The sequence below is a fragment of the Neofelis nebulosa genome, chromosome 14 (genome assembly GCF_028018385.1).
Source record: "Neofelis nebulosa isolate mNeoNeb1 chromosome 14, mNeoNeb1.pri, whole genome shotgun sequence".
Taxonomy (NCBI): domain Eukaryota; kingdom Metazoa; phylum Chordata; class Mammalia; order Carnivora; family Felidae; genus Neofelis; species Neofelis nebulosa.
Genome location: NC_080795.1, coordinates 23891096 through 23905177, shown reverse-complemented (window position 1 = coordinate 23905177; position 14082 = coordinate 23891096). Strand labels below are relative to the sequence as shown.

Genomic DNA, 14082 nt, shown 5'->3' with positions numbered 1-14082 from the left:
CTGTAGAAGTAAATGTCCTTTGGAAGCCACAGAATATTAGCGTGTCTTCAGATTTTTATTCTTAGCATTGAATTAAGCTTCTCTTTTCTTTGGTTGAACCATACAAAATTTATGATACTTGAACTTCTTGATGTTCAAAAACTGGCACTTGCACGAGGTTCAACCTTGTACTTTCAGACTTTTGAAGTTTCTTTAAAAAATAAAAACTTTATGGTCACTGTTTACTTCTGAGTATCTGAAACATTACTTGGAAAATGAAGAGGTCATGTTTTTTGTGTTATATTGACATAGGTGTCAAAAGTTTTCAGGGTTTCCATCTTTATCCCAAACTCCACCTATTTTAAAGTTAATATTGCTTATTGTTAATTAGCATAAACTTTCGGGAAGGGCCTCTCCGCTCTTCTCTGTTGAGCATATTTTATTTTAGACCACAGTTTCCCTAATAGCCAAGCGTTGAATTACTTGCTTTTCGGTTTGCTTATAGATGGGATACTTAGCACCTCTAATCTTACTGGCTTCCTGGCCCTCAGCTAACTTTTGAGCTAGTGCTATACCTTTGGTTATGCCCTGGCCTCTAATTTTAAATGCACTCCTGGATTTTTCCATTTGCTTTCACCTTACAACCTAGTGATCCTAGTAGAAGCAGTTTGATCTCTGCAGATGCAAAGTAAAACTGTGCAGGACACTCTAGCAAATGATTTTCTTAAGCTTGTTTTAATTATTGACTTTTATGATTAGTTTAAATGGGAGGAATCTAATAATGAAAGGGAAAGGCTTGTAATGCAAGGATCTCTGATTATGCTAGTATCATAAACTCCTACCCAAGTGCTAGCCACATCCTCTCTGTTGAAAATCTTTTGGGGGTAGTGGTAATATAGTTTGAGATTACTGTGTTGTATAGTTTTTAATCAAATATACTTTTGGCCAGTTAACTACTTCCTAAAAATTTCACCTAGCTATCTTTACAATGCTCAATTCATTATAGTAAGTGAAATAAGCCAGTCACAGGACAGATATTGCATGATTCCACTTAAGTGAGGTGTCTAAAATGGTCAGACTCCTAGAAACAGAGACTAAAATTGTGGTTGTCAATGGCTGGAGGGAGGAGGAAATGGGAAGCTGCTGTTGAACAGGTATGAAGTTTCAGTTAAGCAAGACGATTGTGCATGCAGTTAACAATATTGTGCACATAAAAATTTGTTAAGAGGGTAGATATCATGTTAACTCTTCTAACTACAGTAAAAAATATATGTATACTATTTGGATGATGCAATAGAGAAAACAAAATTCTCAAGTAACCTTTTATGTCTTCCTTACTTTCATTGTGTTACTCCTCTTTCCAGATTCCTTGCTTTAATGATACTTCAGATAAAGAGTTTTGCCACTTGTTTTTGTAGAAAATAGCTGATGGATTGACATTCCCCTTCAGTAGCTCTGAGTTTAAAGTTCTACATTCTTTTAAAAGCTTTTTTTTTTTTTTTTTTTTTTAAACAAAGAGAGGGACACCTGGCTGACTTCATTGGTTGAGCCTCAGACTCTTGATTTTGGCCCAGGATCATGGGATTGAGCCCCACGCTGGGCTCCATGCTTAGCCTGGAGCCTGCTTGGGATTCTCCATCTCTCCTTCTGTATCTCCCCTGCCCCAGCATGAAAGCATGCTCTCATTAAATGAATGAATGAATGAATGAATGAATGAATGAATAAATAAATAAATAAATAAATAATAGGAAAAAAAAGCTTCCATTAAGGTTTTGGAGGTTGCTGGCGGGGTGGGGGGTGGGGGAGGAGGGAAGAACTTCTTGCTATATTGTCATAAACCATGGCTCTTTATAATGTCTCAGTATCTGCTCAGTACTTCCTGGACCCTCCAGTAGTTACCGTTAGTGTTTTGGTTTTACAAAATAGCAAAAGTTTAAGAACATAAGGTGACATTCTCCCCTTCATCCTGCCCCAGTAATGGCAAAATAACAACTAGAAATAACTACCTCCTGGCAGCTGCTGCTCTCAAAATCACTTGTTCGCCATTAGCAACAGAGGGAGATGATAACTTTAATAGTTACTGACCATCTTAGTTTGCCACCCAGATAGTGCTAATCATTATTCTGTTGCTGTTATTTCATAGGCTGTGGAGAATTTTTGTTACTTAAGTCTCAGGGAGTTGGATCCATTTGTGTACCATCACCTTATATTATCCTGAAGCAAAGCTTCAAGTTGGCTTTGAGAGAAAATAATTATATCCTCCTCAGGGAGATCAGGGGACATGGAACCAACCAACTTGAGCCCAGAAGGTCTGTGGACCTTTCTTTTGCTTTGTTGAATAGGGAATAGTGGTGTATCTCCGTAGGAAATGCACAGGAGGCGTATTTCAGAAGTCTTATTGTGGGCCCCTGTTTAATTCTTACAGATAAGAGAACGTGGGGAATCATGTTACCAGTAGATAGTAAAAATAATGCAGCAGATAAAGAATCAGTAGATACTGATCCTTTACTAGCAGGTTAGCACTTAAAAAGTGATAGCTCTGGGGCATCTGGGTGGCTCAGTTGGCTGAGCATCTGACTTCAACTCTGGTCATGATTTCACAGTTTGTGAGTTCGAGCCCCGCATTGGGCTCACTGCTGTCAGCGTGCAGAACCTGCCTTGGAACCTCTGTCCCCCTCTCTCTCTGCCCCTCCTCTGCTTACACTGTCTCTCTCAAAAATAAACATTTTTTAAAAGAAAGAGTGAAAACTCTAAGGGGTGCTATTAATTTGCTGACTCCTGTAACTTTTCCTCAGGTTTCTGTTCTGATCTAAAAAGTACCAAATGTATAAGATTTAACAAAATGTTTTCTTCCCTTTTTTGTCTTGGTCCTGTGGGTAAAAATCACCTGCTAGAATCGAGAAACTGTCTCAACCTTGTTTTTAAAGAAAGGTTCAAGATGTAGGGGAGCAGCTCTGAATATCTCAAGCCCCTCACATTCAGAGGCCGAGAGCAACGCTGTGCCCAAGATCACCCTTCCATACCTGTTGTTTCAATGACCGTTCTCATTTGGGCGTTTTTACCCCATTTAACTCTTGTCTTCAGTAATTTCTTAAGACATGTTCAGAGTACTGTTTCTTGAGAAAAATATTTTAAGGAGTTTTAAAGTGAGGCATTTGGCTGAGATAGCATATGAGTGGCCCTCAGAGAACCACTCTTTTCTGGAAAAAGATCGTTTAGAAAAGGATATAGACAAAAGAAGAGGTTTGTAAACTCTGAGGCCCAGAGGACATGGTTATCATGCTAAAGGATGGAAGAGAATTGGCTTAAAGCAGTTGAGAACCTGGGGCACCTGGGGGGCCCAGTCAGTTGAGTTTTGAACTTTGGTCCAGCTCATGATCTCATGGTTTGTGAGTTCAAGCCCCACATCGGGCTCACTGCTGTCAGCACAGAGCCCACTTCGGATCCTCTGTCCCCCCCTCTCTTTGCCCCTCCCCCATTTCCACTCTCTCTCAAAAATAAACATTTGAAAAAAAATGTAAAGCAATTGAGAACCTTAAGTGTTTGTTTGTACTGCCTTCATTGAAGCACACAGATTCGAAGAAAGGAAATAAGGTGGGAGTGTAGAGTGGAATGGAATAGTTACCCTGTTCTCTGACTCTGTGGCCAGACTGCCTGAAGCTGGGACGGTGCTCACTCGACTGGGCAGGCTTCCAGGACTACCGTGACGTGTCAGTGACTGCTGCTCCCAGCCTCTCCTGAACTTCAGGGGGTAACAGCAGGGCCAGTAATGTCAGGAGGGAGCCTTGTGCTGTCCCTGGCCCAGCACTCTCCCTGCCAGGCCTGTCACAGATGTAGTTGTACAGGGGACAGAAGCACCAGGTTGGATGTGGAGGCCTAAAGCCCAAGGAACTGGTGCACAGGTGTGCCTGCTGCACCTGTTTTCACAACTAGAGATTGGATTGCCAGGTTTGGACTTGAATATGAAAAATGACATCATTTTTTTCAAAACTCCTACATAAAAGACATATTTTCCATACTTTTTCTAATGCTTATTTTTGAGAGAGGGATAGAGAAAGAACGAGTGGGGGAGAGGCAGAGAGAGGGAGATGCAGAATCTGAAGCAGGCTCCAGGCTCTGAGCTGTCAGAACAGAGCCTGACACGAGGCTTGAACCCATGAACCTGCAAGATCATGGCGTGAGCCAAATTTGGATGCTTAACCCAGGCACCCCATGCTTTTTCATTTAAAAAGGTATTTTAAGGGGCACCTGGGTGGCTCAGTCGGTTAAGCGTCCGACTTCAGCTCAGGTCATGATCTCACAGTCCGTGAGTTTGAGCCCCGCGTTGGGCTCTGTGCTGACACCTCAGAGCCTGGAGCCCGTTTCAGATTCTGTGTCTCCCTCTCTCTCTGCCCCTCCCCCATTCATGCTCTGTCTCTCTCACTGTCAAAAATGAATAAATGTTAAAAAAAAATTTTTTTTAAATAAAAAGGTATTTTATGATTTCTTACCACTCTCCCTGTTTCTTCCATGGCTTGAATGATTCAGCCACGACAGCTTTCCTGAAGTTCTAAAGGACATCTTTGCTCATCCCTTCCCTCTTCCTGGTGGCCTGGCCCCAGCCAGCTGCTCAGGGCTGCTCTGTCTTCAGGTCTAGGCATCAAGTCTCCTCTTCATGGAGGGTGTACCCAACCCCATACCCTCCCACTCTACTGCCACCCCCTTCCACCTAAATGCCCATTTGTCTGAGCGCTCGTCTAGTTCAGTATGTTTGTTTCACATCTCTTTCTCCAACTAGATCAGAAAGCCAGGCCCTGAAAGCAGCTTTGCTCACTTTGGTACACCCCAGGAGCTAGTTTAGATCAGGGCACTTTGGTAAGGGCTCCGGTAAATATTTGATGAACGAGTGAATTAAATTCTCACTACTTAGGCTGTAAACACTGCCAGTGCTTCTAATTCTGTTTTCTTGGGCATTTATAAACTAGCTTTAAAGGAAGGAAACATAGCTCTCATAATTCATCATGCTATAATCTGACCGTAGTGAAGGAAGTAAAGAAAATGCGAAAGTGCATGTTACAGGTACCTTTTTCCTTAACTATGTCAACAGCATTAAAAAATCATAACAAAGGCAAGGTTGGGATATAAGAACTTGAGGTTAAGCCAAACTCTTATCTCCATTCTTCATAGGTGTGAGCTGGTCTAGTGATACATGTGAGTGCTTCCCGTAAACAGATATGGAAACTCCAGGAAGTCAGCTTATACTCACTATAAAAATATTAGCTCATCCCTACCTGGTTGACATCACCAAAATATGGGATAAATCAGAGCAGAGCCTAAGAGCTCACTGTTTTTTAAAAACCTGTTCGCCGAATGCTCACTTGTCTTTTTTTCCTTTTGAAAGTTTTTCTTGTCTTACCTCTTTCTTTTTCCTGGTCATTTTTCTTAAGCTCAAAAAATAGCGTTCAATGGAACAGTTCCTCACAAGATTACTGGACTTGATTCATTTCACTTATTAGTAATTAAAACCCAGAGTCAACCATGAGTCAGTGCACATTATGGATCCAAATTAAACTTCTCCCAATTTTAGAAAAAAAAAGCTGAGTGTCTTCCAAGTTATTGTGAAGAGCCAGGAATTTGAAATTCTTAAATTCAGTTGGAGAAAAGGATTCTCGTTCTCTTTTGCAAATCAAAATTCTACTTTATATTCTATCTTTATTTCTTTTCTGTAATGTTAGTAGTCCTATCATATCTTTAAAAACCATTGTAGATTATCAGACCACTGTAGATGATCTTCTACTGGGGCTCTGGTTAATGTTCAGTTTTTAACGTAAGTGATTTTTTTTTTTTTCAGGAAGGTTGAATTTTTCTGTAACGCCTTGTAAGCCATTTTAATGAAGAGGCTGTTAAGTAGGTAAAGTGATTTTGGAGGAAATCACCTAAAATATGGGAATTCACTACTGAGGAGAGCATTAATTATTTGCCTTATTTAGGCCTCCTGTACTCTTCCATATCAACCTCTGCTACCCGTCACCCCTTTCCCTGTTATCACCAGCTCTTCTACAAGCAGATTCCAGAGGCTTCGTTAATACACACAGGCTGGGGTGCAAAAAAGTTATTGTAAATGGGAATTGATAGTTGCCTCTTTCTTCACAGGAGAGTTGTTTTAACAGTTGAATGAGAGAGTGGGTATCATAGGGCTTTATAAACTGTAAATAACCATATATAGTTTACATTTTGTGAGACGTGTCGCCATTTAGTGGGTCATTACACATAACAGGGGAACCTACTGTGTTATGGGAACCTTGTGAAAATTTAGTGGGTCGTTACACATAACAGGGGAACCTACTATGTTATGGGAATCTTGTTTCTGAGGATCTTTCTTGAAAAAACTCTTCCACCTGCCCTCTCGAGTCCAGCCCCATTCAGAAACTGAGGCCTTGAGGTGGCCGGGTGTTCTAATGATTTAACAAGTAGGTTCAAGCAATACAAATTTCACGAAAATTAGTCTTATGCCGTAATAATGAGAGGGTCACACAGTTATCCAGACTTCCGGGCCATTAGAAACATACTTTTTTAAACCTGGGGATCATAGAGGCATGGCTTTCCACTTTGATTAAACAGAGAACATAAGGAGGAGATGCTGTGTGTGGTGTGCATGGGATACGAGGTAGCGTTCAGTCCTGCGGAGATCAACTTGGTGAAAACTGGAGCAAAAAGACAATGTTCTAAGGGGAGGGTAAGCCAGGTTTTTGGGACACATGTCACCCTTGTTTTAACTATAGAAATCAGAGTTGGCTTAGACGGTACAAACCGCAGCAGGTTCGATCTCCTTTATCTCTGAAACGTGACATTTTCCTGATGCCGTAAATACGAAGAGTTAAAGCAGCAGTGGCTTTCTCACATACATGATGAAAGCCACAGTGTGATAGCATCCATGTTCCATCCCATGTGCTCCTGGAGACAGAGCCTCTGTCTGCAGGCGAGTGGCAGAGCTCTGCATGCACGCTATCAGAGCCAGGAGACTCCTCTGAGCGGCAGCTGCCCGACAGCCAGAGGACCCCGCTCACAACTTTCCATCATGGATTAAGCTGACTCCGCCAATCTCACTTTACTCAAGACACCAAACTGGCCGCTTGCAAGACTAGTGCCTTGCAAATCTTTGAGATGCTTTTCTTATTATAGATGAAATATGAACATTGTGTTTAGGAACAGGATCCAACAAATGCCAAAGGTATTTATGTAACTCATTCAGCTTTAGTACAACGGCCCCTTGAGAATAAAACTAAATAAGCCTTTAATAATTTTGCCCTTCTATTTTAGTCGGTGTTTCACATTTATTTGTATAATATGCTTCAATTCAACATAAGCTTCTTTATCAGAAATTTAATTAACATGCAAGGAATCAAGATTGCCTCCAAAAGAGTGCAACTCTTTGAAGTCAGATCTTCTTAGGAATTCCGTGTGCCGAAAGAAACTTATTCAAGTCAAGTAAAATACATTAATTCATTTTCTAACATTTTAAAAATAATCGTGCCAGAGATTAACAAATAACTGTTAGATTTTTGTCAGTTTTCTTTTGAATAAGTTTAAAATTTTGCTGAGTTTTACTACATAAAGTCCATCAAATTTTGATCTCAATTGGCTTGGTCCAGAGATCCCTGTTTAATTTTTTACATTGGTGTAAGAGCTTTTTGAATTAGTATTTCAAGATTTCCTACACTCACTTCCATCCATTAAGGGAAAGGTTTGATATTCATGTGGGGACCCTACTAAGTCAAAACATGTTAAGGAAAAATCCCATAGAAGCTGGACTTTCAGGTTAAGGAGTAGGATTGGAGGAGTGTCTGGTGACGGGGCCATACCCACCCACTGCCGGCCCTTGTCCCTCATTCCCACCCCTTCTGTTCACCCTGGCAATTTGAGAATGAGTTGAGCTGTGACTGATAGATACCTTGCAAAGATGAAAATGCCCTGGAAGGGTCATTAGCTAACACATTAGTTAACACCCTGGTCTGAACTTGCAGAAAAGACTCTAAGTTACCAGCCCATTTTATAAGGTTTGGTTTTTTATCTCAGGGAAATAATGATTTTAATCACTCTTATAATATTAATCGATGACATACTATGTAAATGTAATATTATGATTAGGATCCAGCTCTTCCCATCATAGAGCCTGGTTAGGACAGATAAAATTGAAATTACCCAGGCACTTGGGTGGCTCAGTCCATTATGCAGCCAACTCTTAATTTCTGCTCAGGTCGTGATCTTACACTTATGAGATCCCTCCCTCATTTGCTCACGCATGCACATGTGTTTTCTCTCTCTCAAAAAATAAAAATGCAGTTACCTCTCAGGTGATTGGCACCTGGCTACAAGCTTAGATAGCACATAGGAGGAGCTTAGTCATAGCCTGGGGCCGGAGGCATGATTGTGCAAGTGGTATCCAGCTTGTATCCAGCTGGTACAAAGGATAATGGCCCACATGTATTTGGGGTATTGTAAAATGTTTGGTATGGCTGGAAAAAAGACTACTTAGGTGTGGGGGGTGTTGAGAAATGAAGTGGAGATGAGATGAGGGGCTCACTGACCTGTAAAGGGGGAGTTTGGACATTATCCCAAAGTCTGAGGAGAGCTACTGATAGTTTTAGGCAGAATTACATGATCAAATTTAGAAAGATCACTCTGGATGCAGGTGATATAGGGACTGAAAAGAGTAAGGGGCAATACAATTGGAGGCCAATTAAGTGGTAATGTGCTAACTAGCAATCTAGGTAAGAGCCCATGGGCTGAGCTAAGCAGTGACAGCGGGGATAGAAAGAAGAAAATGTATGGTGACAGCGTCCCAGGCAGACTCCATAGGACTTGATGGTTGGTTGAATAAATGTGGCAAACCTAGAAGAGGCAGAGTCAGAGTGACCTCTGAGTTTCAGGATTGGCCAACTGGATGGATGCTAGTACTGTTTATTCAGACAGGGACCGGAGAGGAAAGTATGGGTTTAGAGAGGAAAATTGGTTTGGATTTTGACTTCTTGAATTGGGAGATGCTGGCCCCAAAGACAAAAGGGAACATAGCCTGGAATTCAGATTTGTACCATACATAAAGAGCTCAGACCCAACCCTGAGGAACAAAGACATTTATGAGGCACATTGCAAAAGAGGAATTCCACGTCCAGGATACTGGAGGCAGCTCTTTTAAAGAAGTACAAATAAAGCACTTCTCATGTTAAGGACTAGGAGGAATCTGTTGCCCTTAAGACCATGCAATTCAGGTATCAGAATATCTATTCTTGAATTTGTAAAATTATGCTTTCTAAGATTTGTGCTCAAAGGACCTACCCAGTGAGCAAGATCTGTTGGCCTGTTTCTTTCTTGGCAACATCCTGGAACAAAATATCACCCTCACAAATTATTGTGCTGAAGAAACATCCTTTGGCAAACATTTATTTAGTGCCAGCTCTGTCCAAATACGATACTAGGCCCTAGGAATACAATGATGAATAAGAAACAAAACTTGCCGTTGAGAGCAAATACCCTGGGGCGGTGTGTGTTGGGGGTGGGGGGGTGTCATAGCACTTCCGTGTGGCAGGTTGGGAGCTGTGAGCCGGATGGGGGCTGTGAGGTGGAAGCACCCACTGGGAAGCACCTGACCCGCCTGGGTGAGCTTGTCACCAACACTCCCCTGCGCTGTTTGCACAAGCAGCTCTCTGCCTGGAACGCCCTCACACCCACGCCCCTTTGCCTAACCTCTCTTAGTCCTTTGTGATCACGCTCAAGGTCCATACGGGACTGAATTAAGAAAACCTAACAAAATGTCTTTTCGTAGATGTAATTTTACCCCTGACAATAGCAGTGCCATCAACGGAATATACATAGGTAAGAGTTGAATAGTACTAGGGAGAGGATGACTAGCACTTTCTTTAAAAAACAACAGCAACAACTAATGGGGCCCCTGGGTGGCTCAGTCACTTGAGTGTCGAACTTCGGCTCAGGTCACGATCTGACAGTTCATGAGTTCGAGCCCCGCATCGGGCTTGCTGCTGTCAGCACAGAGTCCACTTCAGCTCCTCCGTCTCCCTGTCTCTCTGCCCCTCCCAGGCTTGCGTGCAGGCGTGCATGCTCTCTCTCTTTCTCTCTCAAAAGTAAACATTAAAAAAAAACTATTAAATTTTTCAGGGTGCCTGGGTGGCTCGGTCTGTTAAGCATCCAACTCTTGGTTTCGGCTCAGGTCATGATCTCACGGTTTGTGGGTTCTAGCTGCATATCCGGCTCTGTGCTGACAGTGCAGGGTCTGCTTTGGATTCTCTCTCTCCCTCTTTCTCTGCCCCTCCCTCACTCGCTCTCTCTGTCTCTCTCTTAAAAATAAACTTAAAAAATTTTTTTAAGTTTTTCAATAGTTAAATAATTTTAAATCACATTTTAACTTATCTCTGCATAGAGTCTATAAGATGTGACTTTTGATGGTAGCAGAATCCCAGCATCATTTGGACATAGAAACATCAAAGTTAGCTATTTTGCGTTAAGTTGATTTTTTGGCGGTGTTTCCAGCTGAGGAAGCAGTGTCGACACCGCTAAACATTTCCCCCACGTATCCTACGCACCAGTGCAAGCACTCTTCCCCTTTTGCTCTGAGGATTGCAATTTCGGTGATGCCTTTTGGCCACATACAAACAAAGCTGACCTGGTTGAGTGCTCACCTGGTGCCTGAACCTGTGCCGTGACCTTGGCATCTGTAACCTCCCTTAATCCCCACAGCAACCCCGTTAGTGACGTAGAAAGGTCACAAAACAAGTAGGTGCCCTGTGTAGGGTGGACCCCAGGCAGCACAGCATCAGATCCCAAGCCACTAGATTTTGAGAATTGGGGTAGGAAATTTTTTCCTTTTACCCCACGTACCTGCCTTAGGCTCATAAAGGAAGATCCATCTGGGAGCAGTGTGATTTAGTCATATGCTTCATTTTGCCAGTTTCATTTAACCAATATTCGTTTGATAGCCACAAATCTTGTGGATGAGACAAACAGACGGATAATGTCAGTTTAATATGGTAAATTCTAAGAAAAACTGAAACCACATCAGAAGAAAGAACACTGAACACATGTGGGGCTGAGCCTGTGCTGTGGAGAGTGAATCGAGATTCCACAGGAAGCAAATGGTGGCAAGGATGCCCCAGACAGAAGGAGTATCTGGAGGAAGATGGAGTGGGATAAAAGTACATAGGGTAGGTTCCTACCGGCCTTTGGATAGAGGTGACATTGCCTCTCCAGGTGTGGTCCATCCACCCCCTGCAGCAGATCAGAAGGGGCACTTAAAATCTTCTGGCTCCCACCTACTGCTGATTCCACATCTCTTTGGGTGAGGCTCAGAAGTTTGGTTTTACAAGCTTCCCAGGTTATTCTGAGGTATGCTGAAAGTTGATAAATGTAGGTTAAGATAGGATAGGAAATGATGCCATGAAGGTTTGGGAGCTGGATTGTCTACTGTTTGTTGGCCTTGGGGAGTCTTTGAAGGAAGGTGAGCAGGGAACCATCTGTCTCTGAGATGGATATAAGTGGGGCCAAGGCTGTGGAGGCCTGGGCTGTGGACAGATGATAAAGACCCATGCCCTTGCCTGAGAAGCAGGAAATGAAATTAGCAGTGGTGGGCAAGGAACAGAGGCACATCTAAGACATTTGTGCGTGTGATATTCTAATGCTTCTGAATAAGATTAGTGAAAAGGTTCATCATTCCTGGAATGTGGGTCATTTATTTCAAACATATAAAGTAAAGTAATCTTTCTGGGTCTCTCATCAGTGGAGATGAGGAAGTGAGGAACTGGACCGCACTGTCACAGAAAGCCCAAGTCTGGGCCTCCACTGTTGTGTGAATTCCCTTCCTTTGCCAGTTTTTGCACTTCACAAAACCACACCAACAATATTTCTTACAGAAATTATTCAGATAGGAAACATGGTGGAACATATCACTGACGTTTCACTTTTCCAACTCCAGATTTGTCCTCGATCAGAAGATGGTGTACTGAAAGGACAAATGTCCTATTGTGTTAGGAACAAGATTATAGTGAGGGACATATCACCAAAATCAAAACCATTTTTGAAGTACCCATAAACATTCCAGGAGCAAAACTCACATGCCAATCATTCTTGATCATCTGAGGGGTATTATTCAATGCTTACACACTTAGTACTGCCCTAGACCTGCAGTGAGAGAAAGGAAGCATGGGCCTGAATCTTCCACAAGTTTAGGGTTGATTGGAGAGACCTCATACCTGTAGGGAGTCGTTAAATAATAAGACACCAATTCATTCAGTCAGCTGTTTATTAGTGCCTGCCTCATCCCATACAGGTCTTGAAGTAGTTTATGTAAATGTCTGAATGGTCAGTCTTACGGGAATTAAAAAAGAATACATGGACCAGTCCATAAAGCGCCTCCCAAGGTTTTTTTTTGCTTGGCCACTAGGAATATTTTGAGGTCTTTTTTTTTCATGTTACCTCACAAACTTGACAGAGCATTTTTCAAAATTATGTTATTCTTCTTAACTCCTCACTAAATCAGAATAACTTTCAGCCCATTGTTGGAATGATTAAAATCTAATTATAGAGTGAGCAGACAGTCTCTAATGTTTCATTCTATAAATGAAAACAAAGGAAAGACAACCATGTGTAACAGTTTTCTCCCCGCCCCCTTTGGAATCTCCAGTAATAGGTTAATTTTGTGGTGTTAAAGTTCAGTTACTAACGTTTACTCTTGAAAAGTTTTCTTTAAATTACAGTTTGCTATATTTGTAACAGTTAGAGCCTCCTCTATTCAGTGCCTGATAATGGAAATTTCAAAGGAAACAGAAGGCATAAGCCAACAAAGGGAAGGAAAAAAAAGCCTCAAGAATCCCCCCATAAACAGTGTCTGTGTGAACGTGTATGCATATGAATCTATGTAAATTCATGTGTATAAGATGCTGGTCCTAAGGGAATGCTGAGTAATGAGAAGGGGGAGAAAAATGAGAGAGACAGCATGAGTAAAGGATGTTCTGGTATAATTGGCGTGTCTGGTGTCAGGTGGAATTGGTCTGGAAAGATTTCATAAGGAGTTTGAGCCTTGAGCGATATTTTGAAGGGAAGCGAAGGCATGATTTGTCACAGAGGCAACAGAGATTTTACCAGGTAGGGCAAGAATAGTGTCTCTGATGACTCACAGCCTGAAGAGAAAGAAAAATGCTTCAAGGCAGTAGAGATCACCAGTGTTCATTATCTATGGGCATTACTGTGTCCGTGTGCTTCGCTGCAGTAGGTATTACTTTTGGCCTCATTGCCTTATTAACCTTTTGATGTTCTATGTTGATATTCCATGGTGACTCCCATGGCCAACAGAACCTGCAAACAAGGGTCTTTCACATGCAGACCCTTCCCTCTCCCCCTCCTCCTACCACCCAGGAAAAAAAAAACTATCCAGAAAGTTAGTAAATTTGGGCGTAGCAGTAGTCGTGCTAGTCTGAAGTCCCTGAAAGCTAATGCGGTTGGTTTGTAGAAAAGAATAAAAATCATAGGAAGGTGGGAGGCTAGGGACACCGGATCTAACATTTCTGTTAGATCTTTACTCTGAAGCTTCATCCTCTTTTGAGAAATCTTACAATATGTGTACAAAAACATACTCAAAACCCTTCTGGATTGTACACCCCACTGCTGGTGTGTAGAATGTAAGAGGCACAGTATTTTGCTTTGTAGTGGGTGGTGTAGAGTACAGCTGAGTCATGGTGAGAGAGGAGGACAATTAGATAAGGGTGCTGACTATTGAAGGATCTTAAAAGCTCTAATCAGGTGTTATGCAATACACAAGTGGAAACCGTTTCAGAGTCCTGAGGAAGTTAGTAACATGATCAAAACAACATCTGAGGAGAATGGTTTTAGCTGTCATGCACAAGGTGGACTGGAAGCAGAGTTGGGACAGGACCATCAAGGGCATGAACAAATCAGTCTACATGTGAAAAACTGGATCCTTGAAAACGGTAAAGGAGAACTCATCTTGTATATCACTGGTTGTGTGCAAGAGAGTTAAAACCCTAAGGATCTGAGCATAGTCAGCTAAGAGCACACATGGACCGTATATAATGGTGGTGACACTTTGGGGAGAGGGAT

General features: G+C 42.0%; 1 protein-coding gene across 4 annotated transcripts in view; it reads left to right on the top strand.

Moving 5' to 3' along the window:
- JPH1 (junctophilin 1) overlaps positions 1-14082 on the top strand; it is an 84440-nt gene that overhangs the window by 7941 nt on the left and 62417 nt on the right. The window lies entirely within an intron of this gene.